Source organism: Xenopus laevis, chromosome 6L, assembly GCF_017654675.1.
Source record: "Xenopus laevis strain J_2021 chromosome 6L, Xenopus_laevis_v10.1, whole genome shotgun sequence".
Classification (NCBI taxonomy): Eukaryota; Metazoa; Chordata; class Amphibia; order Anura; family Pipidae; genus Xenopus; species Xenopus laevis.
The window spans coordinates 70,095,228-70,121,010 of NC_054381.1; the positions used below are offsets into that span (position 1 = coordinate 70,095,228).

General features: G+C 38.1%; 1 long non-coding RNA gene across 3 annotated transcripts; it reads left to right on the forward strand.

The window, feature by feature from the left end:
- The first annotated feature begins 3,568 nt into the window (after positions 1-3,568).
- LOC121394648 lies at positions 3,569-19,827 on the forward strand. 3 transcript variants are annotated; one of them, XR_005961897.1, is made up of 4 exons: positions 3,569-3,587; positions 15,665-15,782; positions 15,928-16,002; positions 19,304-19,827. It is a non-coding gene; the product is annotated as an uncharacterized LOC121394648 (long non-coding RNA). The 3 variants fall into 3 exon arrangements; XR_005961896.1 differs by lacking the exon at positions 3,569-3,587 and adding an exon at positions 3,595-4,144; XR_005961895.1 differs by lacking the exon at positions 3,569-3,587 and adding an exon at positions 14,322-15,214.
- The last annotated feature ends 5,956 nt before the right edge of the window (positions 19,828-25,783 follow it).

The window sequence follows — 25,783 nt, forward strand, 5'->3', positions numbered from 1 at the left end:
AATGCTATCATTATGACATCATTGAGTAAGCCAGTTGTTAATCTGCAGTGACCATTATGACATCAGTGGTCACATGATCACACATTGAGTAAGCCAGTTGTTTATCTGGAGTGACGATTATGACATCAGTGGTCACATGATCAATTATAGAAAAAGACGGTAGGAAAATAGTAGGATGCATCTAATCAAAACAGTTATAAACCATATACTTGTTTTGGGCATATCAAGGAATATTATCAATCAGTGCTTCTTCATAAAGGAAAGGGCCATAAGTCCTCTAGCATTAGAATTATATATATATATATATATATATATATATATATATATATATATATATATATATATTGTTTTGTTCTTTGTTATATGAACACATTTCTTAAGATTTCCATTAAAAAGTTGCCACAAGTTTAAGCAAGGCTTAAATCCTGGGGCTAGCACCACTTCAAAATGGACCATCCCAAAGCTTTTCTGCTAGGTTTGCTGCCTATTCTCAGCCCCTCTCCTGCTCCTGTCCTTCTGCTACCTCTTTGTTTCTGCTTTAAGCCCACCTTTGCCTGTTCCTCCCCACAATGTAAGTAATGTACTATCATGCCTTCTATTTGGATCTTTTAACCCTTGGCCTTCTAAACCACCACACTACTCTGGTAATAATGCAGCTTTCTCCTAGCTAACGGAATGCTTAAACATAAATTCTACACTTTTGTCATTATGTTAACCCCTTTGCCAACTACCTATAAAGTAGGTTGTTGGCAGCCAAAGTAAAGGAATTTGTTGTACACATCTTCCTGCTACTTGTTAGGGGGGATAATCTGATGCATTCAACTATCTATAATGGCTGTTTAACTCCCCTGCATTCAACTTATAACTAAACCATGTTTTGAATCAGTCCTTTTGGAGAAACTGTGGTGTGGGGAACACTGGATCCTCTTTTAGCACAATACCTAAGTGGTGTGAATGGCCATGATGCCCTTGTGTATTTAAAATCTCCTATAAATATGAAAATATCGAAGATCTCTTACCTGCACATCTACACTCTTCAGCTCTCTCTCACACACTGACGCAACTAACAGACACCAGATATTGTTTATCTGGAGCAAGCATTATGACATCAGTGGTCACATGATCACGCATTGTGTAAGCCAGTTGTTTATCTGGAGGCACCATTATGACATCATGGTTCACATGATCAAGCCGGTAGGAAAATAGTAGGATGTATCTAATCAAAACCATTTTAAACCATATACTTTTTTTTGGCCATATCAAAACCATTTTCAACCATATACTTTTTTGGGCATATCAAGGAATATTATCTGTGCTTCTTCATAAAGGAAAGGGCCACAAGTCCTCTAGCATTAGAATCATTAAACAGCATGGGAAGCAATCCAGGGCAGGTAGTTGCATTCTGACCATTGCCACAAGCCACAGCAATCAAAACAGATGGTCTATTTATTATGCTGTGTAAAAAAAAACATTACAATTTTCCACACATTGGCAGGCATTGCCACATTAAAACTTATCGAACTTTTGGCTAAACAAGTTGTATTTGGTGTTACAAGCAGTCTAATACATTGTATGAGATTATGCCTCCTTAGTATGGGACAGGTTAAGCCATTGTTGCCCACTCCTGTTTTGGTAATAGAACCAAAAATCACATTAAGGGGCAGATTTATCAAGGGTCGAATTACGAATTAAGAAATACTTTGAATATAGCAGTCAAAGGATTTGTTACCGAATTTGACAATTCGAATTGAAGTTGGAGTAAATTTGAAGTCATAGTATCCTATTCGATGGTTGAAGTATCCAAAAAATTACTTTGAATTCCATATTTTTTACTTCGAAAATTCCCTCTAATTCACTTCGACCCTTGATAAATCTGCCCGTAAGTATCATAGGATTTTTCACATCATGCCAAGTCTGTGGCAAACAGCCAAGATAGAAGGAGCATTCATAATACTTTCTCGAAACAGTGACATGATAATGCTAGTGATGTCAACAGGCACTGCAAGTCAGGTTCTAGTGTAGCTGTGATGCTTAGGGCCACATTGCATTTTCTCCAGCAGTGTATATATGCTGGAGATAACTCAATACTCTTCTGCCCCGACATCAACATGTGACACTAGCCTAGCGACTGCTGAGGTGCCCAGGGTGTGTAAGGGCCCCAAGAAGCCAAAACCTCTAAAGTTATTCTTAGCTGTCTATAATATAGATATTTAAACAAGGAATGTGTAAATCTAATTGAAATATATGTTTAGACTACATTTAGGTCTTTGGAAACCTACTTGTCTATGTTCTAAGTTTATTTTGAATTTGTTATAAATAAAAGTGTGATATATCACAGTGGCTCTTCTAGAAAACATGACAACTTGTGTCACAGTTGTAGTATTTTTTTTCCTTTCAAATCTCAAACTACCTTGTTTTTAGATAAAACATTTATTACTTCATAGCAGGAACAGGAATACAACGACACAAATAATTTATTTTCATATTTATTTCGACTCACTTGCATTTTCCTTCATGCCACAAATAAACTTTACTATTGAGATTACTAGCCAAACCTGATAAAACAGTGAACAGTGAAACATTTTTAAAAAATTATTTCAATTTATGTCTCCCTGGAGCGATTTTTGTTACTGTAAATGTGGCCTTCATGGCTGGGGAAGGAATAACTATTTGGGTTGTTAGGGTTGTCACCTTTTCTGGAAAAATTACCGGCCTTCCTATATATTTATCTTTTTTCCCTATTAAGAACATTGGAATCAACCATCATTTTTACTGGCCAGGCCAGTAAAATACAGGCCAGGTGGCAACGCTAGCTGTGGTTGAATGGAAAGCTTTCTCATGACTACAGCTAACATAAGAAAATCACAGAAAATTGTAGGCCATTTGCAAACATGTCCTCAATGGCAAGCTTAGTCAGGGAAAGGCCAGCATTAAAATTTTGCTGGACACTGGCCAAGGCTAGGGTTGCAACCTGCTGATCCCAATGTTATTAATAGGGAAAAAGATAAATATATATGAAGGCCAGAATTTTTTCAAGAAAAGGTGGCAACCCAGCCAGGGCGTGTGAAACAGTCATTTGTCAGACACCTCATTTTATTCCACCTTGAACCATTTGGTTAATAAAAGGAATTTGCCACATACATAACCATTTGTGTTTGTATTAATAGGAGTTACATTGTTTCCTCTGAAACGTGCTACTTTCTCTACAAAACTGGCACTGTCTAACAACGCAATCTGTCTGTGGTCATCTTCAAAACTTTGCACACTAGTCTCGTCATACTCAGAGAATTATTGCAACAACTTTCTCAATTCGGTCAAAGCAAACTTGCCTCAACAGTCAGTTTTAATAAGGAAGCCTTTTGTAGCAGTGGCTATTACTGCAAAACGTTTTTATGCTATTTTGGAAAGGCGGTCAGCAAACGTTTACGAGGATTACTCAAACTGTGAGAAGACTAAACCCCATCCACCGTCCGACCCAAAGCGCATTCCCGGAAGTCATGTATTTCCGGGACGTTCTTCCGGCCTAACACGTACGTGACATATTTTGACACCCAGAAGTGCCGTCACTCCTGGGACGGGTCGATAAGGTCCTCAAACTTTTACTTTTCCTTACAGCGCCTTACACTAGTAATCCCAGCGCCTACTCTATTATTGACATTGCCCATGCGCTGCTGCTGTCTGTCGCTCGGGGCCAGAGAAGTCTGGCTCTGTAATATTAGCGAGCTGTGGCGAGAATGACACGCGGGTTGTGCTCAAAGCGGTGTGAGCTGATGCTGTATTATTATGTTCTAGCTGACATGGATTATGCAATGGACGATGACATTCTCGTCCTGACCCACGAGAAAGCCGTACGGAAACCCTTTTAAGACAGTCGAGGACGGAGTACTGAAGGCTGAGGACCGAGAAATAACACTTGAGGGGAATGGCCAGGGTAGAGGTGTGACTGCAGCCTCTGAACATGTGCGGAAACAACAGGCGAGCCTGCCTGCATGCCACTTCCTTATGAGAGCGCATACAGGAGACTTCTCCTGAGAATGTCCTAAAAGGGTTTCCGTACTGGTGTGATGTCACATCCCTCCTACATCTTGATCGCATGGCCTGGACAACACAACTTCCTGGAAGCGGCTCCATTCGATTATTTAGTGTAATGAAGTGTGAAATTTTCCCGTCGGGATTAAGAGGATAGTTGCAGCAAAACTTTTAAGCATAAACGAATATCAATATTTTTTTTTAGGAACAATTAGAACAGGGAATGGCACTGTCACACCATTGACTCAATTATTGTTACCGTGTAAATGTAGTCTGCAGTGCTGCACAATATCATGTTGGATACATATAGACCTTCCTGTTTTTCTGTGCCAGTCAGTTGCCCCCAAATCCCGAGCAATAGCAACCTTTACTGAGGAAACCTCTTAACAACAGTATCAGATTTGTTAATATGCATTTATGTTTCTTTAACAATATATTTATATATATATATATATATATATATATATATATATATATCACTATACATACCTCATTACAAAACAAAAACGTAGATGTATTCATTTACATTCTTGAGAGTAACCTATAGTAACTGATTTTGCAGGACCCTACATATTTTGTTGAATACAAAACTGCAAATATTGTTACAATTAGTGATATTTAGAGTTTTATCAGAATTGTCACTATGCACATTCTTGACTCACCTATGCTATATTATAAAAATGTAAAGCATCATACAATACAAATGCCACAGGTCTTTTGAGTCTTTTTGAAACAATATATTCCAGGCATAAGATGGTACCGCATTAGTGGATTTTATTTGTGGGTGTGCATTAGGGTTGCTACATCGCCCCTTTAAAACCAAACACATATGGAATACACAGTCTACATGGATAATTAGCAAGTAATTTAGATGCATGGCTGCTCATAAATCAGTTCAGCCTGCAGCATGCATCTAAATGATCAGGCTGTGTATTCCATATGTCTTCGGTTTTAAAGGGGCGAGGTTGCAACCCTAATGAGCATGCTCACACATATACATGCACAATTCACAATTTTCAAGTTTACACATACACAGTTTTTTACCTTTTATGCACTGTATTGTGTGTTTTTGCTCTAAAATATTGTTTTCTTGCCATGTAAACAGTGTATTCCTGTATACATTTTGTATATTATTTCATTGATTTTATTTTTTGCATTTAGTGATTTGTGTTATTTTGTTAGACATTCTATTACATATTTACAGCCTAGCCCATGTTTTATCCCCTTCACTGCGCCCCTCCAAGTTTCTCCCAACATCAATTCATTTGAAGAAAAGTTCCCTTGTGTCCCAACCTGCCATAAATCTGCAGAGTCGTGTGGAGGATTTCAAACGTGTAATTTTTCCTATCCTAGGATCCTTATCTGTAATTTTCTTCAACATGGATCTTGCAGGAGCATGCATGGTTGAAGCTGATTCAACTGCACATGCTCCTCCAAGATCCTTGTTGGTGAAGTAACAGAAGAGGACAAGAAGACAGTGGAGGATGGCACTTTTCAGTGGAATAGATGTTGAGGGGAGTGAGCTGAGGGGCAGTGAGGATAGCTGATGATGGGCTGAGGTTTAGTTTTTCCTTTAAATGCTTATTTGTGTCTGTTAAGCTTCACTAGTAGGAGAGTGTTGTACTGTGTCAGCCATAGTTCAGAAAAACAAAACAGAAAAAGATGTGGCAATGTGATAGCATTTATTGGCTAACTGATATAAAGCTTCAACAGGTCTTAAGCTTAAAAGTTTATGGTTTGATGTCTGTATGAGAGCAAGGTCGGGTCCAGTAATATATTTTGCAACCTTTCATCTGGTTGCAGCTCCTTTGAGATTTTCCTTAGGAGTCCCAGATGATGTTTGTAAGTAACCACTGGGGGACGGGTACATAACTGTCCTTTTTTCCCCTCCTTGTTTTAGAAGGTTTTTTCTTGGGATTTTACTTTCTTTTTAATTTACCAATAGTCTATATACCTAATTAATAATTGCTTGCCAGGGATTGATAGATTCTGGTTGTTGTGCATGTCTTTAGAACAGCATCAGTCTTCACCTATGCCCTTTTGGGGCCCTGGGAATTTCTGCTATGAAAGAGGAAAAATATTTGGTTTTATCAATTTGCCCTCATTCTGTTACTTGGTTGCACAAAAATATTGAGACCCTCAAAGTACAAAGAAACCAAAAAGATGACTTAATTTATCCTAGTTTGCATAAATACTCCAACCTTTTTTGTTATGCTGTCTCAAGAGGCTCTGATGGCAGCAGGTACTGTTGGCAACAAGTCATAAATCTAAAGCACATCTGAGAGGAAATATTGGGAGCTGAGAAATACTTTTTTCTATTTTTTGTTCTGTAACAAAAGTGCAAGCAGACAAAACAAAAGATTGGGAAAAGATCAACCACCATTTACTAGTCCAATTGTGTAATGCACTAAACTGAGTTGCATTGTCTCTGCTCATCACTCCCACTTTGTGAATCAATACTCTGCTTATGTGTAGTTGTGACGACACTGTCTCATGTGAGGAGATTTGTGGTGTCAGGATTTTCTGCAAGACAGGAGGCCAGGAGCTTCATGTTAACAGCTTTGTGGGAGGAGTAAGTAGTGATCCATGACTTTGGGCTGTGAATATCACTTAAAAGGGAATAAAAACCCCCGAAAAAATGTCTTGTCTAATTGAAGAAAACATAATTCCAAGCAAATTTGCAATATACATTCATTACAAATTTTCTATGTTTTTTTAAGTAAGTTGTATATTTATTCTAGTTTCTGCTCTGATGGCTCAGACTTTGAAACAATGTAAGACGAGGCAGCTGACTAACAGACCTGTCTTTGCTGGGGTACTAAGATTTCTGCAACATTGTTTAAAAAGTAACAAGAGGAGTTAAGTAAATGATGCTAGTAAATGATGCTTTTAATAGCAATTGTTTTTGGGGTGCCCCACAGGGAGAATTGGAAATCCCCAAGAGGGAGTATGAAAGGGTGACTGATAAGTGTGAGTTTTAGAAGACTTATGTACAACCTGTATCTATGTAGGTGCTCCCTGTTAGCGAATAAAACGTATCTGATTTATTTTATCTTGTTTTCAGGTGGCATTCTTGAAAGAGCAGATTTTCTCATTAGAATAAAAAGTTGCCTGACAACAAATAACTTTAAAAGCACTAAAAAAAAATTTAATAACTGTACATTGAAAATTTGCTTAGACTTATGTTTTATTTTATTAGGCAAAGTTTTATTTTGGGGTTGAATTGTCATTTAAGAAATTAAGCCGTTCTTTAACAATAGTGGTAAAAAAATTGTAAGCTACCACAGCTAAGGATCTGTGTTATCCCTTGAACTTTTCTTACCAGTGATATTAAACTTTGATATAGGAAAGTGGAGTAGGCCTGTATTGGCTTAAATATTGAGTTTTCACAACTGATTTTTAAGAAAGTCCCCTCTGACAGATGCAATGTAATGTCACTTGGGATATATATTTATATATATACACACACTGGCTGCTGGAAGTAGTCTTTAGAGCTATGTGCATCAAAAAATGCTTGACTAGCACCCAACTCTGTCTAATCATTTGGAAGACATTGAACACTGTTGTCGAGATCTGCAAGCTGTTAACAAATTCAGCTGGTTAAGCGTCTGCTACCCACATCTGGGCCTGCTGGTTTGACCCCCGATCTGCTCATCACTATTGGCCTTGGGATTTGCAGTGATAGGGTGTAAGAGTGAAAAATGTATACCATTTTTTCCAACTGTACCCACCTCTGATATGGTTAGCTTTTTTAGTGGGGTGGAGGCAAAAATCTTTTATTTTAAATTTTTTGTGTGTTTTGTTTCCTTTTTCTTCTTTTCCATTTTTGGTTCATTTTTTTTTTTAAATCGTTCTTTATGAGTGTTCACAAAACCCTTAGGGCCCAGACTGACTGAATGCTTTAGGCTAAGGCCACACTAGGCGATAGCGCCGCGATTTGACTCGCGGCGACTTTTCGCCGCGACTTTTAAGCCGCAATCGCTGGCGTCTATGGGGAATCGCGAAAAATCGCCAGCGTAAAAACACACGCGGCGATCTTTTCTCTACTGTCGCTCGAAATTGCCTCGCTAGGCGATTTCGAGCGACAATAGAAAAAAGATCGCAGCGTGTGTTTTTACGCTGGCGATTTTTCGCGATTCCCCATAGACGCCAGCGCAAAAGTTTCCCCAGCGATTGCGGCTTAAAAGTCGCGGCGAAAAGTTGCCGCGAGTCAAATCGCGGCGCTATCGCCTAGTGTGGCCTTAGCCTTAACACCTGCGCGGAATATCCTCTCCTGCAGGTAATAAAGTGACCTGCCCCTTTGCTGCATATGGCAATCCCAGGTGATAAAGCAAAAGTCTTTTTCTGCATGTGTCCCACTTTGCTTCATTAAGGGGCAGATTTATCAAGGGTCGAATTTGAAAAACTTCGAAATTTGAATTCAAAAAGACCAACTGAAATTTATTTTAAAAAAATATTTTTTTTTTTGGCTGAATAGGTCAGTTTTCGATCAAATTCAAATCGTACAAATAAAAGTAATCGCGCATTCGGTCGAATTTGATTAGAAGTTTTTCCAAAAAAACTTCAATTTTCCACCAATGACTCCAAAAAAAAAGTTCTAGGAGGTCCACCTTAGGCTAAAACAGCAATTCGGCAGGTTTTAGATATTTTAGAAATTCTAATTTTCTAATTTTTTTCAAATCGAATTGGGACTGTTCCCTAGTTGAAGTACACAAAAATTAGCTTTAAATTCAAATTTTTTAAATTTGAATTTTCACTTCGACCTTTAATAATTCTGCCCCTAATTGATGCATTTTGCATGATTACCTGGTTAGCAGTGTTTTCGTTCATAGTAAGTCTGCAGCTTTATGGCCTCTCAGAAATGATCATTGGTGGATTTCTTCCCAACTGTCAAAAGGGTGAACATCTTCTGGGGATGTTACTTTTTTTTTTTTTTTCAATTTGCAAATTTATTGTGCATCAAAGTTACACAGAATATAAACATAGCATTAATCTACATGTAGTCTATGTAGATATTTATACAGAGATGTATAGCGCATAAAAAAACTAGAACCTAAATCATAAACAGGTTGAAATAAGAAAAAGAAAACATAAAAGATTGTACATGGTATAAAGGTTAGGTTAGGCTGTATCCTGGTTTATCAGAAATTTGTGTCTACTTAAGTCTTAAGGTGAGGTACATATTGAGAATTTCTTCTTATGTAACTTGGATGGGATGTCATGTGTCCCAAATTTGGGCACATTTGTATTTAGCCTCCAGTGATCCCGCTGCCATTCTCTCCATGCAGTTCAGCTGTTGGATGGGGTGTTGAATGCTAGGAGATTCAGTTTGTTTCCAAGTTTTTGCAATCAAAGTAGCCGCTGAATTGAACACATGGCACAATAGCTTTTTGTTAAGGTATACAGTATTTTCTGTATAGATTTGTTGGAGAGCTATTTGAGGCTGGCAAGGGAGTATGTAATTAACCACTCATGGAGCAAATCAAACCTTTGTCCAAAAGGGGTGCACTGTGGGGCACTGCCAACACATATGTAAAAATGTTCCAACTTGTCCACATAGTTTTCAATATTGTGAAGAGTACTGGGGATTTATAGTTGCTATATGTTTTGGAGTGAAGTACCACCTATGTTTAATTTTATTATGCGTTTCCGCATGGTTTGTGCAGCTGGTACCTCCTTTAGGTGCTGATAGAATTTTTTGCCATTGTTTCTATGAGAATTGGATTTGGAGGTCCTCCTGACATTTTCACATATATGAGAATTTAAAGTCATCTGGTAACTGGAGCTGCTGCCTGTGGCAGTCTGAAATGTTTGCTTTACAGTTCCATGCTTTACCACGCAGATGTTCCATTCTGGTACCCAGTCCTACATTTTCAACTTTTGTAGCCTGAGATTTCAGAAGGTGTACTATTTGAAGGTGTGTATAATGTTGGGAGCGTGGTAGTTCGAACTTTTCAACCAGGTCTTCAAATCTCCTCAAAGTGTTTGCAAAATAATGGTTATCCCTCTGACGCTCCATTCCTGAAGGTTTATATTCGGGAATGTACCTCAGTGCTGTAATATGAGTTGTTGGTAACAAGGGCACATTGGAAGGTCTGTTACGTTTGGGCAGCCAAAATAGCTGAACTACATTTCTATCTTTAGCAAAACCTGTTTCTAGATCTACCCAATTTCTCATACCTGGGGGAGAATGTAAGCGCACCACCGTCTCCAGTATTGTTGCAATATAATACATTTTTATGTTTGGAATTCCCAGTCCTCCTGAGCTTCTTGGGAGTTGAGAGCAGCAGAAAGCTATACTTGGGGGGTTTATTAGCCCATATGAATCTGTTAATGATTCATTGTATGGCTGGGTTGTACTGTGGAGGTAATGCTATATGAAGTGTCCTAAATAAGTACAATATTTTTGGTAATATATTCATTTTTATTGAAACAGTCCTGCCCAGCCAAGATATTGAGTATGATTTCCACGTTGCACATTCTGATTCTACCATCTTCAATAATGGCTGATAATTTAGCTGGATCCTTGGGCAGCTTCAGGCCTAAAAAGGTTAAATAGGAATCTCTCCAATCAAATTTATACGCATATTTGTAACCTTGTAAAGCTAAATGTGGAATGTTAAAACAATGTTAAACGATGTTAGACAATGTTAGAACATTTTGTAATAACTATTCGAAAACCCATCAGGGTCTGGGGCTTTATGTTTTTAGGTTTTTTCTAACCGTTGTAATTTCTTCTTCAGATATTGGTGCGTTTAAAGTTTCTATTTGTGATTGTGTTGGTTGTGGGAGGGTTAGGTTGCTGAGATACATTTTTATAGTGTCTAGGGTTGGTTGCACTACCGTACTATCCGTTTTAAGATTATAAAGGTTAGAATAGTACTTGGCGAATTCATCTGCTATGATCTTGGGGTCTGTTAGTTTCCCTTGTGTAGATAAATTCTGCTCTGGGCTTGTCGTTTTTTTTTAAAATTGTGTTGCAAGTAGTTTGTCTGCTTTATTACTGTTAGTGTAGAATCATTTTTTAAGTAGTTTTAGTCTGTAAGCTGTTTTTGCTTCTAGAATTTTATTCAATTGACGCCTTAATGCAGCCACTACTTGCAGAGGTGGGGTTTTATTTTGTTGGAATGCTTGCCTTTCCAGAGCTTTTATTTTGGTTTCTAATTGTAGTTGGGTCTCTTCTCTAGTTTTTTTTTTTTGCTAGAGATATAAGTTCTCCCCTTAAGACTGCCTTATGTGCTAACCAGACTGTTTGCGGATTAACTTATCCATTGGAATTTTGATTAAAATATTGAGTGATAACTTGTTCTATTTGAGGCTTGTTTTCCTCTCTTGAGTAACAAACTGTCATTTAACCTCCATGGAAGTTCACCACTAAGAGGAGTATTGTTTGGAATTTGTATTCCTAGGGGTGCATCATCCAACCATGTTCTTAACTCTATCCAGGTTTGTGTAGTTTGAGTGGTGGTTTGGGGATCCGCTAAAAATGCATCTATTCTCGTATGTTTGAAATTGGGGTGAAAAATAAGTAAAATCCTTGGCTATAGACTTTTTCGCCCTCCAAACATCTATTAACCCTTGAGTATGTAGTAGACTATTAAAGTCTTTAGCATGGCTTCTTTGTGCTTTTGAGATAGAGCCCCTTTTACCTTTAAGGACAGCCATATGTGGGTCTGAAATCATATTGAAATCCCCTGCTATTACACATTTCCCTATCTTATACTGGAGAAGTTTTGAAAAATCATTCCTTAAAAAAGTATTCTGGTTTTCATTTGGGGCATAGATGTTAATCAGGGAATACGTAACATTGCCTAGTTTACATATTAACATCAGGTGTCTACCTGCAGGGTCAGCATGCATGCCTTTAAACTGGAATGGTGTTTTAGATGATATGAGGATGAAAACACCTTTAAGATTTGTTTTTAGCCTGGGCGTGATAATTATGTAGAAATCGTTTGCTATAAAATTAAGGGGGGGGGCTGCTCTGCAGAAATGTGTTTCCTGGCAAAACAGAATATCTGTACTTGATTTATAAGCGTCATTAAGGATTTAGTTAGGTTTGTTGGGGGAGTTTAGACCCCGACAGTTTAATGAATAAAAGCATACCATTTCTGCTGCCAGCGTGCATGCTTTTCCCTGAAAATATCAATACAGCCAAACACAAAAAAAGCTGATATACCCATGTACTAAACATTTCCAAACCTATAACATAATTAACTATTTATAAACATAGAACATATATGTAAACCATATATTGCATAGTAAACCAAATGGTTTGTGCGGTTGTCTGCTGGTAACCACTATACGACTCCAGTTAAGATGTTATGGAGTCAGTGGGGTAGGAGTAAGATTTTAATCTCTTGTCATAGGCGTTAACATGTCACATAAAGCTAGAGTTGGTGTGGGAGTGATCTGTAAATGATAGAGAGAACGTCACACTTTTTGCCATTCCTTTTGAAGTTTCCTCTGTGTATGCAAAGGTGTTTGCCGTCTTGGAGGTAGTGCCTGATCATCAATGGTTGTTAGGTCCCATCTGGCAAGAGCTTTTTTAGCCTCAGTCACCGTAGAAAGTGTAGGAGTCCCATTACGCTGAATTATTAATTTAACTGGATATTCCCAATGATATGGAATGCTGTTTTGCCTCAATATTTTGGTGATCTTGGCAAAGGACTTGTCTTATGAAGGTTGCAGGGGATAAGTCCATATATATTTGTACTTGCTGATAATGTCTTGGCCAGTTTTCTTTTTACGAGCCAGGGATAGTAGTTTGTCTCTTGTTTTGATAAACACAAATCTGGCCAATGCATCATGACATGACATCAGGGGCTGCTCTGGGCTTTGGAACCCTATGTGGTCTGTCGCCATTGCTAGGGCATGTAAATCCGGTAACACAGCTTTAAGCAGCTCAGTAATGTGGTTCTCCAAGTCTCTAGGGAGTACAGACTCTGGGATGTCCCTAAAATGTAGGATGTTCCTATGGGATCTATCCTCCAGGTCTATCACCTTGTCCGACAGGCACTCTAATTCCGTCTGGGTCTTACTCTAGGAGTCTGCTAACTCATTATGGGGTTCTGCAAACTCGCACATCTTGTCTTCCATATGAGCTGTGCGATCGCCCTGATCATCGGAGAGTCGTTTAATATCACTCAGCAACGTGTGTTTTTCATGTCTTGTAGCATCTCTTTGATTTGAGCTGCCGTAGCCAGTGCCTGTTCTGAAAGCTTGTTCGCCATGGCTTGCGGTACTGTATTTTCTTTTGGGCTGCGTCGTGGATCCATGATGGCGCCGGTGTCCGCTCCTTCACATGAATTTTTAGCTGAAGCCGGATTAAAGAAAGTAGTGACTGCTTTCTGTTGCTTTTTCTGCACTTTCTTGGTCCCCCTCATTTATTCGATGCTGAGCTGTAATATTATGCACTTTGAGGGTAATGCTCTCTTATTTCTCCCTCATCGTGTCCTCCTTAAAGTGATACTGACACTAAAAATTTTCTTATCAATCTGCATTAAAAGTTACCTATAGGTCATGTTGATCATTTTTTCACGGATAGTACTGTTTTTGTAAGTAATTACAAAACTTAACCTGACTGTTTTGCCAACCTGACTGTCCCTTCTCAGCCTGTCAGTTAGAGTTTCTAATGCTGACTAACTGACTGCACAAATATGGCAGCCCCCTCATAGAGAAACATGGGGGTAAGAAAGGTAATGTAAAAGCATCTGACAAATACTTATATGACAACATTATAAATAGTATGCAAAGATACATGATATAAAAAAAGGTTATTTTCTGGTGTCTCTTTAATGACGGAGCACACACTTCAAGCGTCCATCTTAGTTAGCAAGCAGACTCCGCCCCTGGGATGTTACCTCTTTATGAAAGCAATGATTTAATAATCTTTTAGAATCCATCCCAGACAGTGAATGCATGACAGCCATGTGCCTACTGTTAGGACATTTTCCTACAGTCCAGCACTGACTCCACACTTCCCGATGCACCAGCAGTCCTCCACTGATCAAGATTTATTGATTTGAGGTGGAAAGTCATGTATATTATATCGGCCTTCACTGCTCCATTCTTAGCAATCTGTTTCTTTTCATTCTCTCTTCATGCTGGAGTCTAGGTCAGTTAGGTCCAATACATTTAGGGCAGGGTTGCCCAGGACTTCAATCTTGGTCTACCCCAACATGAAGGGAAAGTGGGGGACAAGCACAGCACAGAGGGAAGGGGGGACAAGCACAGAGGGAAGGGGGGACAAGCACAGAGGGAAGGGGGGACAAGCACAGCACGGAGGGAAGGTGGGCAGAAGCACAGCACGGAGGGAAGGTGGGGCAGAAGCACAGCATGGAGGGAAGGTGGGGGACAAGCACAGCACAGAGGAAGGGAGAGGGATCAGGCTGCAGGCACGGAGGGGAAGGACACAGGAGGCAAGGCTGAGAGAAGGGAAAGCTGAGAGCAGCAAGCACGGAGGGGAAGGGAGTGTGTTCAAACTTTCATATTCTGCCAAATTTTGTAAAATGAATATGGTAATAAGGGGGTCTGGCCACAAAATGGGCATGGTCAAAAATGGTCGCTGCACGTTATCAAGGTAGATCTCCTGATGGGGGCCAGGGTCGAGTAGATCCCAGTGTAATAAAGTCTACCACAAATAAAATCTAACAAAATAACTGACTTTGGCACAAATCCTGCATGTAGAGAGATACAATTTCTGTCAAGAGTCAGGTTTTCTGAAAGCATGAGTTCTAATTACATCTTTTTGGTAAAGTGAAGCTTTGGTAAAAGCTAGGTCTAGCTGTCCATCTGACAACTCCTGCATGAAGAGATACTGCTGTGTAGAAGACTAATTTCATTGTTTCAGAAAAAGTCCATGATATTTAATCAATTATATTTGGAAATATTCTTATTTCTGTAATATTAAGATTATATTCCATTTTCATTTTTGGGATAGTTCATCTTTAAAAGAACAGTAACATCAAAAAATGTTGTTTAAATAATTTGTTAGTATACATAGAAAAAAAAAAACACCAAGACAAATTAAAATCACAAAGCCTTTATTAAGAAATAACTTACCTAAACTACGATTCCGCTCCAATTCAGGGCTATCATATATAAGGAAGGCAGGGAGGAGAAATCGAGCGCCGCACAATGGATAGCCATTGACTTTCTGAAGAAGAGCGCAAGTGGAGTTTCGGTAAGTTATATCTTAATAAAGACTTTGCGATTTTAAAGTTTAATTTGTTTAAATTGTGTTTTTGTTCCGATGTATACTAACAATTTTTTTTTTTTTTAAAAATGTTGATGTTACTGGTCCTTTAAGAATTACTTTGCAGAGGCAGCATTTTGCTTTTTTAACATACTGCTAACCCCTGTTTTCATATGGGGTTGGATGTTTTTTTAGTCAGAAAGAAAATAGAATAAAACTAAAATGATCTTATAGCTTAAACTGGTCTGATTTCCCTGTTGGAATTTTTTGCCCCTTTGTGGCTAATTCGAGAGACTTCAGTTGGGGTTTTCTGCCATGCTCTGTATCAATTAGCAGCTAGGATCTGTCTTTTTCAACTTAAATTTCTATATTACAATGTAAGTACAGTATAATAGAATTATGAGAACAAATTTGAAAATGTATTTGTAACTTTTGCAGGGCGTCCACCTGGCTTTTATATTTAATTTGTCACAGGTTACAAAAGAATAATTAAATGTACAGACCAAGAAGTGGAAGGCATTTAAGAAGCAGCCACTACCCGTATTATAGAAGATATGTAAGTAATGCATCTTATAATACATTTAGAGGTAATATGTATGTGTATAAAAAATAAAAGCCTGTGAGGATATTTTTAAATGTACATGAACTGTTTCTGGAATATTTTTTTCTGGCACTAACATTACATCTTAACCCTATTTCAGACATATGACTCTTCTGATTACTTTTCTAAAGATGATGAGCTGTTTGATATGAAGAGGGCAAAAGGACCTATGCAGGTAACTTTAACAGTATTCAGACACGAATATGGGTGTTGACTAAAATGACTATACAGTATAGTTGCATTGTTTAAATCAACATTTTGTTAATGTTAATAAATCTGCATATTAAATTACAAATCATATTTTTAAATGGTAAACCACAAACATAACTTCATTCAGTCTCTTTTTTTGGTTTCTCTAAAATGTAGTTTTTAAAAAATTAACTATTTTACACCCTCCCCATCATATCAGAAGCTGAGTTTCTAAACTGTTGGTAACTTGTTGCTGGTAAATCTAAGCAGGTTCAAGTCCAGGAGCATGTTCAGTAAGGGCTGAAACAGCTGGTACTAAGAAATATCAGTATCTTGGATCATGACAAAGAAACATGCTAGTGGTGCTCATTTACTAAAACTGGAAAAACATGTACCAGGGCATTAACACTTGACAACCAATCAGACATTGGTTTGTTCAGCCATATGCAAGTAAAGTACTTTAAAATTAGTTCAAAGATATAGGGTGGAGCATAGCTATGAGCTGCTTTGAATATGAGGGCATTAAGTGGATGAGATGGAGTGGTGACAGTCTCTGCAGAAGAAGGTCAATTAATAGACAGTGACATACTTTTGCTATTTGGGTATGGAGGACAGGGTAAAATCAAAGATAATCAGTAAGTCACTGAACCTGAGGAGACAAGGTGCAAGTGGAGTCATTAATGGTAATATATGCTTTCAGAATGTTATTGGTTCTTATGGTTAGGAGTAAAGGTGGCCATACACGGATAGATCCGCTCGTTTGGCGATGTCGCCAAACGAGCGGATCTCCCTCCGATATGCCCACCTTGAGGTGGGCAATATCGGGCTGATCCGATCGTGGGCCCTAGGGCCCAACGATCGGATCCTAGCGTTCGCCAAACGGGCGGTCGGATCGCGGGACCGCATCAACGAACAGATGCGGCCGCGATCCGACGGGATTTTTAATCCCATCCGATCGAGATCTGGCCGACTTTCGGCCAGATCTCGATCGTGGGAAGCCCGTTGGGGGCCCCCATACACGGGCCAATAAGCTGCCGACACGGTCTGTCGGCAGCTTTTATCGGCCCGTGTATGGCCACCTTAAGACATCCATTCCTTGATCTAAATACATCTACACAAGGTAACCAAATAAGCAGATTTTTCTGTTATGGCTATCTTGAGCTTGGTGATATGGGATCATATAGATTGTAAATGTGGTTCTCATCCTGAGAGAAGAATTAGACCTGCCCGATTAGGTAGCTGGCTGATTTTTGGCCAGATAACAGCCAGTCAGGCAGGCATGTCAGTAGGTCCGATGCACAGGTTAATAAGCTGCCAACTAGGTCTGGACTGTAGGGTCAGTAGCTTTTATTGTCTCGTGGGTCACCTTTTAGATGGCTTTAAACTAAAGGTAAAATAAACCTTTCCAGAGATTCCGAGCACCACCTAATAAGGAACACAGAGGGACTTGCATAGTACTCTGCTAGATCATAACCAGGGAGGCAACATTATCATATCATATCAATAAACATTGTAAGAGCAACTGTATCTGAATATAAGCTAATATAGAGGAAACATGCATATGATAAAAACTAAGCAAAATAATGCTAATATTTATATTAAAGCCCTATTTACATACATATTGTGTGACTAGTAAATGAATACATGTAGATTAATAGATCTAGATTGATGCCTTCATTTAAACTATTTGAGAAAAGGTTTAAATGACTGACTGACTGAGGAGATCTGAGTTAATAGATCTGGATTGGGAGGTGATAGATGAATCTGAGTATCATCAGTTCAGAGATGGTATTAGTAACCAATTATTAGTTGGTCAAATCAGGAAGTATACAGAAAAAATAGCAAGGGTTTTAGGACAGAGCCTTGAGGAGGCATGAAGAAGAATTCAACTTCTATAAAAAATATAGGCTTCTAAGTGTCTAATAAAATGAAAAAAATCACAAATGAAAATAGTGCATATGAGTTGTCTCCGGTGCCGATTCGCCTTCTGTGAACATAGACCCTTGAATTCATATAATGTGCCTCAAGACCCTCCTAACAGCAAAAGACCCCCCCCATAACCATATATCTTTGGAAAGTACACATTCTGATGAATCCAACAAAGATAAAGACATCTTTCTACACCAAACTGCAAAGCTTTTCTAAACGTAGAGGTTTTTATGGAAAGCATATATTCTGGCGGATCAAACTAAGTAAAATATATCTTTCTATACCAAAGCACCAAACCGCAAAACTATACTAAAGATACATAAGGAACAATAATGCAGGGATAAAATTGCAATAAAACCACAAAAATAGAGTAAATCAATGAAATGACAAAATAACTGATCCGACAGCGTAATTAGTGGCCAAATTTGATTATCCAATCGTCACGCTGCCAAAAAGATAACAGTACAATGAATAAGTAAAAGAAAAACCTGTTTGTGAGTTTGTGTATATATGTTTGTGCACTTCTAAGTGTGAAAATAAGTGTACAGAAGGAAGCAAGTGTGCTAAAATAAAAAATAGAATTAAAATAAAAAATAACAATCTTTACTAAAATGTGTGCGTAAGTGTATAAATGTACTGCAAGTGTGTAGAAAAGAAAGAAAAAAGTGTACTTGCCGTTTCTGTAGCAGGAGGATCACTGGAGGCAGCCTGGACAGTGTGTCTGCAGAGTTATCGCGTTGCAGATCCGACTTGACAGCCCCCCAGCCTCGTTGCACCTGACTCTCTGTGGAGGCAGCAAAAGCCGCCGATGCAGAATGAAGGGCTCAGCTGCAGCAGAACATACGGTGTACGTTCTTGGCAGCCTGAGCCCTGAACCACCAGCACGTATGCCGTACGTGCTTGGCGGTTAAAGGGGGAAGGAGTGTATGGAAGCAATTTGCTCCAAGGTATTACTGTTTCAATGCCCACCTCCGGGTCATTAATAAACAAGTTGAAAACAAAGGACCTAGTACAGAGCCCTGCGGTACTCCACTAACAACACTGGTCCAATTAGAAAATGTTGCCTTCTTGTTTTGCAGCATTGCTCACCTCCCATCACTTGGGGAGGGGAGCCTTTAGGCTGTGCATGAAAACCCATTTAGGCTTGACATGTCCTTGATCTATCTGAAACGCCACCCCCCCCCATAAACCCCCTTGCTTTAGAGGGTCAGTGATTTAGGACTGTCCTACCTACATTGGAAGCATTGGGTGTGTATGGCAATGTCATTTTCTCTGTTGAATCTGTATCAAATATATATACAATGCTCTCTCTTGCCTGAAATTCAAAAATAAAACTTAGATTTTTTGCTTGTTTTTAGGCCAATCCTCGATATGGACATAAATGTGACATAAGTATTTTTGTCTTTTTTAAATTTCTCTAAATATGTTGACGCTTTATAAATGTGTTAAAAATAATCGGTAGTATTGTACATTGTGCCAGGCACTTCAGAACACCCAATGGGAGAAATGTAACCCTCAAACAAGCCCGATTTGGTAATCCCCAAGTCCAGGGATACATCATTCACCCAATGTAGCTGTGACTTAGCTTTCATTTGAAAAGTTTGCAATAGCAAACTATACAACATTCAAATACCAAATATAGCATGAGCTTCTGTAAAGAAATATGTTTTAAAGGGGTGGTTCATCTTCAAGTTAACTTTTAGGATATTATAGAATGGCTAATTCTAAGCAACTTTTCAATTGGTCTTCATTATTTATTTTTTTTATAGTTTTTTAATTATTTAACCTTCTTATTTTGACTCTTCCATGCTTTCAAATGGGGGGTCACTGACCCCATCTAAAACAAATGCTCTGTAAGGCTATAAATGTATTCTTAGTGCTACTTTTTATTAGTCAGTAATATGCCAGTCTCTTTTTCAAATCAATGAATGGTTGCTAGGGTAATGTGGACCCCTAGCAACCCGATTGATGAAATTGCCAACTGCTGAATAAAAAGCTAAATAACTAAAAAAACACAAATAATAATAAATGAAAACAAATTACAAACTTTCTCAGAATATCACACTCTACATCACACTAAAAGTTAATTTAAAGGTGTACAACCCCTTTAAGAAATCATTTAAATGCAGAGAGATTGGGAAATGTAAATAAGTTAAGTAATATGGTGGGGCAGAGTTGAGATCTGCTTTGAACTTTGTCAACAGTAGCAGAAGCCATTGCAGGGATTTGCTGGGTCGCATGACCAAAGAAGAGAAATTGATAAGGCGTATGCTACGGAAGAGGTTAGCCAATACAGAATTGCAGTAGTTAATCTGTAACATGATGAGAAAGTGAATTAACATTTTGCCAGCCAGCCTATGTTATAAATGGTAGTATTAAAAAAAAAAAAGTGACATTTATATTTTTCAGGTCATGGCATGTGTGTGTCAGAAAATGTGTGAGCAGATTGTGAGAGAGGGGGAAAGGGGAGTAAGTTGAAAATTGTGCAGCATATAAGAATATAGGCTTAAAGGAGTTCTTATTGGAGCAAATGTGGGAATTGGAACAGTCAAAAGAGGGTGTTAGTGAATTATACAAGGGGTTTAAAAGGATATATCTGGAAAAAAACCAGGTAGTATAGTTGTAGAAAAAGTTGTCTAGGAGTTTGAATGATATTAAAGAAATGTATAGCATTGCAGGAGAAATTAGGTGAATGCAGTGAACTTAAAATAAAGAAATTGAGATGGTGGAAGAAATCCTTCCCATAGTCCTGTACTTGGGGCAAGTGCTATCCTAGCACCAGACCTCAGACTGTCCCTCCCCTTGCCAGTCGGAGCTTGCCTAGAATGGTCTGTGTATGTGGCAGTTGTGGAAGCGATAGGTAAAACCCCTCTGCTTTGCTACCACAAGTCTCCTTCAGAGAATAGTCCCCTCCATATGACAGGGCAGCAGGTGAGGCAGTGCAGATAGGTAGAAAGTCAGGTTTCTGTTACAGCAAGCAGGCTGAAGGAATTGATTTCACTGTTGCAGACAGTGACATTCTAGATGACACGTGGTTCTAGTTGCCTGTAAAACACTCTGCTTTTATAAAGGAGGAGGAGGTTACTGTAACTATTAAATGCAGTAACGTAACGAATTTACTTTGAAATACAGATGCACAACCTAAAGCAAGTGATTTGTACATGACTGTATGAGGGGCAGACTAATCAGACTTCACTATTTACAGACAGAACCACGGCAACATATGCAGCTGGTTAGTATTTTAAACCTCTATTTAACTAGTAATAACTTTCGTAGAGGGCAAACAGTAATTTTTGGGAACATTAGTACAACATTTTATGTAAATCCGGGAAAACGTGAAAAATAAGGGAAAAGCACCCATTGAAATGCATTATAAATTGGTGGGACTTTTAAAAACATGGGTGGAGAGGAAAGCTGAGGGTACTAGAGAAGATTCCAATTTTATAATTTTGTGAATTGTTGTAAGATGAAAGTCAAAGAGAGTGTCATTTCCATAACAACCTGTGTGGGAACAGAAAGAAGTGTTCCAACACCAGAAAAGAAATTTGGGCCTGGAAAAATATCCTTTCCTGATTGAGAAGTAGACAGAGATGTTAGTATTAATGCGCAAAGGACTGAATAGGAAGATAATGAATAAATAGCAACCTTTAAAGTGTAGTTTCATTAATTTTTTGAACTTTAAACATTTGAAAAAAAATCCCATCTTCAGATTCAGAAATGTGGCTGTTTTTAGTTACCAAGATTTTTCATTAAAAGTTTGCATATTTTTCTGTAATAAAATAAATCATAATAAATTAATGAACTAAATGAGGTAGCGACTATTTGATTAAATTAGTTAAACAGGGCATAAGTAACAGAACTGGGTTTTCTTGAGCCATTAGTAGAATAAACCGCTTTGATCTCCTACATTCTTCGCTCAGTAAATCCTTTTGGCCCGATCAAAATTAACTAAAACAAAACACGGTAAAACTAGTTCACAAGTCATCCTCTTCAGGTAGAGAAGTTCCACCGAACTACTGCATGTATCTAACATCCTTCTTATTTTGAACTAGACATTTGATGTTTACTATGCAGTCTGCAATAATTCTGCTCTATTTCAGCAGACAATCAGACTCCCGATTCAGTGCTTTTATTTTCTTTTAGTAGTCATAATAGTTTTCTGGTAGTCAATTTTTTTTCCAGCTATTATTAATTTGGCACAGGTACTTAGGGGTTTACCATTGCCTATAGATAATCACCAGCTAGCTGGCTCACTGCCAGTTGTCAAGTAAGCCTGTTTGTGGGAACTTCTGATCTGAATCTGCAGATGCTCTGGTTTCTATCTGGTTATTCGTATTGGCCCTGGGTCCACGAACTTGTGTTGTTGTGGTTATTGTCACAAACATTCAGTGGTTTGTCTGGTTCTGACTTAACTTGGTTGATATAGACAGAAAAGCACACCTAGACTGCAATCCAGATACTTCCTTGGGGTTTGGGGTTTGCCATATGTGCCACCATATTACACTGATCAAACTTGTGATAATGAAACTATAGCTCCACACTATATAGGGGTCTCCTATAAAATAATATTACATCTCATCGTAATGCCTGCTTCAATCTGAAATAAACCCATTTCATTAAAAATTCTAACTTTTTGTAGGTCATATGTGCCATTGTGGTATCCTAAATAGAAAAATGCCACTTTAAGCAACTAAGTTGCTGCCTCCCAGGACCATTTGATCCACAGTGACAACGAACAACCCCCCCCCCCCCCCCCTACATATGTAAGGTCACATGAGCCTATTAATGGACTAGTCTTCTGTCTATTACTCCTGACACTTCTTTCCTGTTGCAATTAGTAAGATGTAAAAGGGCAATATTTGCTGACGCTCTATATTCCAGTTACTAAGAATTCTTTAACAGGCCACTCTCATGTGATATATACTGTTGGTTAAACAGGGGTCACTTCGGCAAAACATGTTTTTCAAACCACATCAGTTAATATGTGCTACTTCCACCAGCAGAATTTTCCACTTGAAATCCATTTTCAAAAGAGCAAACAGATTTTTTTATATTCAATTTTGAAATCTGACATGGGGCTAAACATTTTGTCAATTTCACAGTTGCCCCTGTCATGTGCCTTGTGCCTGCACCTTTTGAGAGAAATGCTTTCTGGGCAGGCTGCTGTTATTTACTTCTTCAATGTAACTGAAGGAGTCTCAGTGAGACATTGGGTTTTTACTATTGAGTGTTGTTCTTAGATCTACCAGGCAGCTGTTATCTTGTGTTAGGGAGCTTATCTGGTTACCTTCCATTGTTCTTTTGTTTGGCTGCTGGGGGGGTCATATCACTCCTACTTGCAGCAGTAAAGAGTGATTAAAGTTTATCAGAGCACAAGTCACATGACTTGGGGCAGCTGGGAAATTGACAATATGTCTAGCCCCATGTCAGATTTCAAAATTGAATATAAAAAAAATCTGTTTGCTCTTTTTGAGATACGGATTTCAGTGCAGAATTCTGCTGGAGCAGCACTATTACCTGATTCATTTTGAAAAAATAGTTTTTTCTCATGACATTCTGGGGTATAGTTTTCCTTTAAGTTTATCCTTTGGTACTCTGCTAACATTGTTGATTCAGTTCAAAATTTATTCAATTTACCACTGCTCTTTCACCTTTAAGTTAACTTTTGGGTATGTTATGGCAATTCCAATCAACTTTTTAATTTGGTCTTATTTTTATTTTGTATAGTTTCTGAATTATTTGCCTTTTTCTTGTGACTCTTTACAGCTTTTTCAAATGGGGCTTACTGTCTGATATAAAATAAGCAAATGCTCTGTAAGGCTATCAATGTTTTGGTTTATTGCTAATTTTCTATTTCTCATCTTTTATTCAGGCCCTCTCCTAATTCATATTTTAGCCTCTTAATTCAATCAGTGGCATAATGGTATTTTGGACCCATAGCCACCAGACTGCTGAAACTGTTAAATTGAGAACTGTTGAATAAAACACAAAACTAAAAACAGTAAAAAAAATTAAAAATCAATCGGTGAATTGCTACAGAATATCACTTTCTACATCTTACTAAAAGTTATGTCAAAGGTTGAAACAATCAATTTAAGGTCTTTCATGAATTTTATAGAGATGAACAAATCAATAGACATTATTTGCTTATAACACAAAAGTTGATACAAACATATTTCATCACAAACTAGACCAAAGAAGATAAACACAAAATCCTAATTCATATTGCCATTTTTTAGCACGATGCAGCCCCTTTCTGAAAATGTTATCAAGTGCTTGTATCTATTTCCACACTGTTCAGCCCCAAAATGGGATGATATTTTGAATTTTAAAATTCAGTTACTAACCTCTCATACAGGTGAATTAATTACGCAGATTAAACGTCCTAAATTATGAATGCCAGGGTCCATGAACAGTTCAATAACCAATTTGCAGAGGTTATTCAAAGTATGTGGCATGTACAAGACTCCATAGATAGAAATAGTGCAAAGTCAAGGAGGTAAATAATGCATAGGCTATCCTAGATATTGCAGTTAGGGGGGAATAATCTGATGCATTCAACGCGTCTATAATAGTTAGGGGGGATAATTGATGGCATTCAAACCGCTATAAATGTCTGTTTAACTACCCTGCATTTAACTCATAAACTAACGCAATGTTTTGAATCAGTCCTTTTGGAGAAACTGGTGGTGTGAGGAACACCTGGATCCTCTTTAGCACAATAATCTAAGTGGTGTGAATGGCCATGATGCCCTCAATGTATTTAAAAATATGTAAATAAATTGAAGGTCTCTTACTGCACATCTGCACTCTTCAGCTTCCTCTCTTCACACTGACACAATGACAGATACCAGATATTGTTTAACTGGAGGCAAGCATTATGACATCAATGCTTATCATTATGGACATCATTGAGTAAGCCAGTTTGTTAATCTGAAAGTGGACCATTAATGACATCAGTGGTCACATGATCACACATGAGTAAGCCAGTTGTTTATCTGGAGTGACGATTATGACATCAGTGGTCACATGATCAATTATAGAAAAAGACGGTAGGAAATAGTAGGATGCAATCTAATCAAAACAGTTATAAACCATATACTTGTTTTGGGCATATCAAGGAATATTATCAATCAGTGCTTCTTCATAAAGGAAAAGGGCCATAAGTCCTCTAGCATTAGAATTATATATATATAATATATATATATATATATATATATATATATATATATATATATATATATATATAGATATAGATATATATTGTTTTGTTCTTTGTTATATGAACACATTTCTTAAGATTTCCATTAAAAAGTTGCCACAAGTTTAAGCAAGGCTTAAATCCTGGGCTAGCACCACTTCAAAATGGACCATCCCAAAGCTTTTCTGCTAGGTTTGCTGCCTATTCTCAGCCCCTCTCCTGCTCCTGTCCTTCTGCTTACCTCTTTGTTTCTGCTTTAAGCCCACCTTTGCCTGTTCCTCCCCACAATGGTAAGTAATGTACTATAATGCCTTCTATTTGGATCTTTTAACCCTTGGCCTTCTAAACCACCACACTACTCTGGTAATAATGCAGCTTTCTCCTAGCTAACGGAATGCTTAAACATAATTCTACACTTTTGTCATTATGTTAACCCCTTTGCCAACTACCTATAAAGTAGGTTGTTGGCCGCCAAAGTAAAGGAATTTGTTGTACACATCTTCCTGCTACTTGTTAGGGGGGATAATCTGATGCATTCAACTATCTATAATGGCTGTTTAACTCCCCTGCATTCAACTTAAACTAAACCATGTTTTGAATCAGTCCTTTTGGAGAAACTTGTGGTGTGGGGAACACT